Source organism: Lathyrus oleraceus, chromosome 5 (assembly GCF_024323335.1).
Source record: "Lathyrus oleraceus cultivar Zhongwan6 chromosome 5, CAAS_Psat_ZW6_1.0, whole genome shotgun sequence".
In the NCBI taxonomy this organism is placed as follows: domain Eukaryota; kingdom Viridiplantae; phylum Streptophyta; class Magnoliopsida; order Fabales; family Fabaceae; genus Lathyrus; species Lathyrus oleraceus.
In genome coordinates this window covers 417,330,955-417,336,687 of record NC_066583.1, presented here as the reverse complement: position 1 = coordinate 417,336,687, position 5,733 = coordinate 417,330,955, and the positions used below count along the sequence as shown (strand labels likewise).

Genomic DNA, 5,733 nt, shown 5'->3' with positions numbered 1-5,733 from the left:
CTGCATATGAAAATTGAGTTGAATTTTTATTATGTTTTAACCTTACATTCTCATCCTCTGACAGCTCTTTAGTAGTTTATTTCAGCAGTCAGCACCATCTCACACACACTCTACGCAGGGAAGCCGATGAATATAAGTGAGTGCTCCGAAGAAAAAAAAACAAGGAATGCACCTTCTAAGTTTGGTGACCCTACCGGTCACTTAACCCAACGGTTGTGGAACCTTAAAAAAAAGTTGGAAATAAGACTCTTTTGTAGTTGGTTCAGTGGTTTCTGGTGCTGAACTTGGTAGGGCGGATTACGGTCCGATCCCCCGCAACTACAATTGAGTAAGCAAAGGGTTATGCCACTTAAGTACCAGAATCCCGTGCAGAAAAGGATCAGAGTCACTAACCGGTCGCCTTGCTATGAGTGTGTGGAGATAACGGGCTTAATGTGATTGCGCCTGAATGAAAAAGAGTCAAAGAAGGATGAGTAAGTTAGACTTTAACATAATAACATGATTCGAGTTGATTTGTGTATTCAGGAGGTTTATGACTGCACAATTGTGGATTAGTGTTCCTATGATATCCTTAGTGTGCAAGATTAGTACCTATCGATGCAAACTTAACCGAAGAAGACTTGTAACCTAGAATGAGTAACTAATGATGTGTTTGTGTTTTGTTTGTTTTCTTTTAAATTTTGCTCGGAGTGCAAAAGTTCAAGTGTGGGGGAATTTGATCAGTGCATTTTGATGCACATTCTTCTATATTTATACTTATGCATTTCCATGTTTTAGTTTTGTTATTTTTCCCTTTTAACGTGTTTTTATAATTTATCTTATTTTTACACTTATTTGTTTTTCGCAGTTTATTTTCAGCATTAGCAGCTTTCGTGAGAAAATTTATATCTTGAGCTAGGAGTATCGGATTGAGACGTGCTACCAGTTGATGGAAAGCTAAGAAAAAGATCTACAACTTTCACGAAGAAATCAGAAGTTGATTCAGCCTGTAACAGGGCCAAAAAATTCGTTGAATTTGCAGCATTAGTTTTATTTAAGTTTTGGGTCATTAGTTTTGGGCTTGGGTTATGTTTTCGATCCAGTTGGGTTGTAAACCAAATTCCTTGTTTTCCATATACCTAGCAGCCGCATAACATTAGGAGGAGGACTATTCACGAAATACTAGAAAGCTTTGGCAAGAATTCTCATGAAGAACTAATCGATCCAAACAATTTGCTGTATTCGGGTTCCGATACCTTGAGATTTTAGTAATTCTTATTCAGGTTTTTTTATTCCTTTCAATATTAATATATGTATTTTGTTTGCTTAATCTGATTTACATATGCTATATTGATTTAATCTGATTGATTGTGTGATCCTAAAGTCACGATTTCGTTTGCTTAATTCGTTATCGAGTCCGTTTAATTCATGTTTGCTTAATTCATGAAACTTAATCCCGTTTGCTTAATTCGGATAATAGGAACATACAACTTATACTATCAATTGCGCTTGTCAGTTGATATTATAATCGAATAGGAATAGTTAATCTGCGGTTGGAATTACGATAGTCGATGATAGGCAAAGACCGAATCAGTAAATTGTTGCTACAGGTTATTTCAATAATCACTTATTTTAATCTATTTTTTTAATTGAATCCTAAACCAACCAAAACCCCATTAATCGTTACTATCATTAGTTAATTCATTCAAGAATCCTTGTGAGAACGATAATCCGAGTCAATTTGTCGCTAACTACGTTTTGTCAAAAATACTCGTTTTTGATCCACGCGCGACAGCGGATCAATAAGCATAAAAATAAAGGTAATCGAGATTTTAAGGGAGTTCAAATATTGATTCGCATGGGATTACTATGAGATGTCGGGACTTAGTAGGGAGTTGGTGGAGTTGAAACTACAAATAAAGCCTGAAAAGATACCTATAAATCAAACCATAAGATGATTTGCGCCAGAGGTCATGTCGAAGATCATGGCAGAGATCAAAAGGCTGCTCAAAAACAGGTTCATAAGACCTGCCAAGTATGTCGAATGGCTAGCCAACATTATCCTAGTAATTAAAAAGAATGGCACTCTCAGAGTCTGTATTGACTTTAGAGATTTGAATGTTGTCACTCCAAAAGACGCATACCCAATTCCAGTGGCAGAAATGCTAGTCGACTCGACAACTGATTTTGAGTATTTAAGTCTTTTAGATGGTTATATTGATTATAACCAAATTTTTATTGCAGAGGAAGATATGGCTAAAACAACATTTTGATGCCCATGAGCCTTAGGCATGTACGAGTGGGTGGTGATGCCTTTTGGTCTAAAATTGTCGGCGCAACCTATGAGAGGGTAATAAACTCTATGTTTCACGACTTTATTAAATCATTTATGCAAGTTTATATAGATGACATATTCATCAAGTCCTTATCATAAATTGGTCACATAGATCACCTTCGACAATCCTTTAAAAGGATAAGGAAATATGGATTGAAGATGAATCCGTTAAAGTGAGCTTTTTATGTTAACGCATGTGATTTTTTGAGCTTCGTAGTTTATAAGAAAGACATTGATATAAATCTGAACAAGACGAAACTGATACTCAATACAGAGCCTCCGACAAATAAAAAGCAGCTTTAGTCTCTACTTGAAAAAATGAACTTTTTGAGAAGATTCATATCTAATCTAAGTGGGCAAGACAAATGTTTTATCGCCATTGTTGCGTTTGAAAAAGAAGGAAGGCTTTTGATGGAAACCAGAATATCAAAAAGCATTTGATGATATCTAGTCATATTTGTCGAACCCTCATGTATTGTTACATCCCATGAGAAACAAGAGTATGAAATTGTACATTTCTTCATCAAACTCGATAATAGGCAGTATGTTAGCCCAAGAAGATGATGATAACGTCGAAAGAGACATATATTATCTTAGTCGATTGCAAAACGATGCAGAAACTAGGTATATATTGATAGAAAAGTTGAGTCTTTCTTTGTATTTCTCTTCCATAAAGTCAATTATATTTACATATTAAAACATCTAACATTTTCAATGTCTAAATCCTAAGTCCTAATATTTACAATTACTTCAATTTCCTTCAACTTCCTGCATAGGAAGTTCTTAAACTAGCCACAAAAGACTTGTCCATTTCATCCATCCACCAATAGCTGCACCTTGAGGAAATGCACAACAGAGCACCAAACAAGTTTCACCCGCAGGAAACAAAGCAACTCACGTTTAGCACCATATACCACAAAATCACTCAACCTGTGAATTCATAAAGTTATAACAGTTCCACTTGCAATCCCATACACATATGATTCAGCTGGCAAATGCATTCCAATGTAACAGATCCCACCGACATCGATTAAGTGGTTCACCTGCAATTTCATTTCCAACTTGCCATTTCACATAGCAGAACCAAATCTAATAACTTTCACTTACCACGTAATATAATTTTACATTTAACTAACCTCCAAAATATCATTTAGATTTCACTAACTCTAAGTCAATAACCTAACTACACATCAAGCAGTTGTTAACAAGTTTTTTCATATTTGAATTACTATCCAAGTTTCATTCATACCATAATCGGCATCTAACATTTCATCAATCAAATAATTCCATAACCATATGCCATGTTTTTTCAATAGCAAATACATCAATAGTTAGCTTTTCATCATACACTAAGTATTCAAAACAGTGACAGTTCCATAACACATCTCGCCAGCTCAAACCTTCATTTCATTATTCCATAGATTCATACAACAACAATCCACACTTCAATACTTAAAGCCAAACAAAGACCATTGTCATTCCAACATACTGACCACAACAGTCCCCATGTTTCAGCATAACTTACCTAACAGCAAAAAGGGGCTCGGCTTCACCTATATCATCCAATAAAACTAGTTCAATTTAACACACTATTAATAGAAATTAAAAATAAGTTAATAGCAATTCTAATAATGCATTATGATTTAACAACTAACAGAACATTTCCATTTCAAATTTCTACTAACCTTTATTTCAAATATTAACATGTTACTAACAGTTTTAAAACCAACTCAATAAATTAAGCTTCATACCAACCAATTAACATTGCACATATTAACACAACACTCCAATTAACTCTAACCGCAAGCAGTTTTTTAACTGAAGCAGAGTTATAATTAACATATTTCAACCTAACACTCAACTTAAACTAATCTTCAATTCCTAACATTCATGTTGCTAACAGTAAAACCAATTGCAACAAACTAACAATCCTTTAGGAGGCCATTTGTACATTCAGTGAAAAGTGAACAGAGAAATCTAAGAACTGAACTCACCTAGCAGAATGTTACAATCTGAACTAATCAAGTTTCAAGCCCAACCTCACCAATGGGTCCTGTAACAACCTGCAAATGGAAGTATTAGTTTAGGAACCTACATAATAAGAAGAGTTTCGATTTTTAACTGCAGTAATCAAATGCAACAATGTCTAATAACCTCACTTCAAAGAATTAACAGAGCAACTGACATCTCAATCCTAACTAACAGAATTTGCCAGCTGGACAACTAACTAATTTGGCACGGAATTAGAGGATTAACAGAGTTAGTTAATCCCTAACTAACTTGAACGGTGAACTCTTAACAGTGTGAAGTTCTTATGTCAAGTTCATTTTCTATAAATCTTGAGCAACATTCATTCTTCACCCCTCTCCAATTCACTGCTTCACAATCATTGCAATCCTCACACATCATTCATAGAATCACATGATTTTCATCCCTCTTCTTCACTCACTCACTCTCTCTCTCTCTCTCTGAATTCACCCTCACAAAAGCTTCATCATCCGACCATTGGAGCTTCACTTGGAAGCTTCAATTGGTTGAGTTGAAGCCTCTAACACCCAACCTCTATCACTCTCACGCACCTCTTATCAATATTGATCGCATAACAACTTCACCTACAGACTAACCATGGGAAGGAGAAGAAGAGAAGAAGTTATGCACATTTGACATAAAGGAATTAGGGTGAAGATTTACCTGGAGGAGTTACAGACTTTGGAGCTTCGTTGTTTAGCTTCGGCCAACATGAAGAATCGCCGGAATTGCTCCGGTAGGTAAGTCTTTCCGCTCTTCATCTTTAATCCATAGCAACCACTATGCAGATTGCTAATGAGGGAGCCAAACCCCGATGGTTTGGACTCCAAATCACTCCTAATTGACATTTAATTTCCTAATATGAGATTTAGGGTTCGTAGTTTTAGTTTCGATTTGGGGTGGTGTTAGGGAATTGACGGAAATCAGGGATGTATCGAGGATGAGAGTGAAAAGTCGGTTCCATTGATATAGATTTGGTGGTGGTATAATCTCTGTCGCCGCCGGAAGAGATTTCCGGCACGGCGGAGGGAGGACGGAGAAGAAAGCAGAACGCGTTTTAATTTTGAATCTGAACTTTCATGTTTAGCATTTATCACGTGCCTTTTCCTCAAATGAAGCGGATATGGCTTGCAGACTCAGATCCAAATCACATTGAGCTGATACATTTGCATAGTCAGCTTGTTCACCTCGTGGGCCTTAGTATCTTGGGCTTTTGGTCAATTTTGTCAATTACAGCATGGTTCTGCTGGTGCACTCCTGGACTCGTTTTGAACACGGGCCCCTATTTGGGCCACATGCAGGAACTACTAATGGCACCCTGTGTTGGTTAATGTACCCTGTCTTGGACTTTATTATAATTATTATATTTTTCTTCTTTTAATTTGTGATAA

General features: G+C 36.2%; 1 long non-coding RNA gene across 1 annotated transcript; it reads right to left on the bottom strand.

Annotated features, from left to right (window-relative positions):
* Positions 1-2,945: 2,945 nt before the first annotated feature.
* Positions 2,946-5,509, bottom strand: LOC127085173 (uncharacterized). Its single transcript, XR_007788977.1, has 3 exons — positions 5,006-5,509; positions 4,309-4,377; positions 2,946-3,867 (listed from the first exon to the last, which is right to left on the bottom strand). It is a non-coding gene; the product is annotated as an uncharacterized LOC127085173 (long non-coding RNA).
* Between the last annotated feature and the right edge of the window lie 224 nt (positions 5,510-5,733).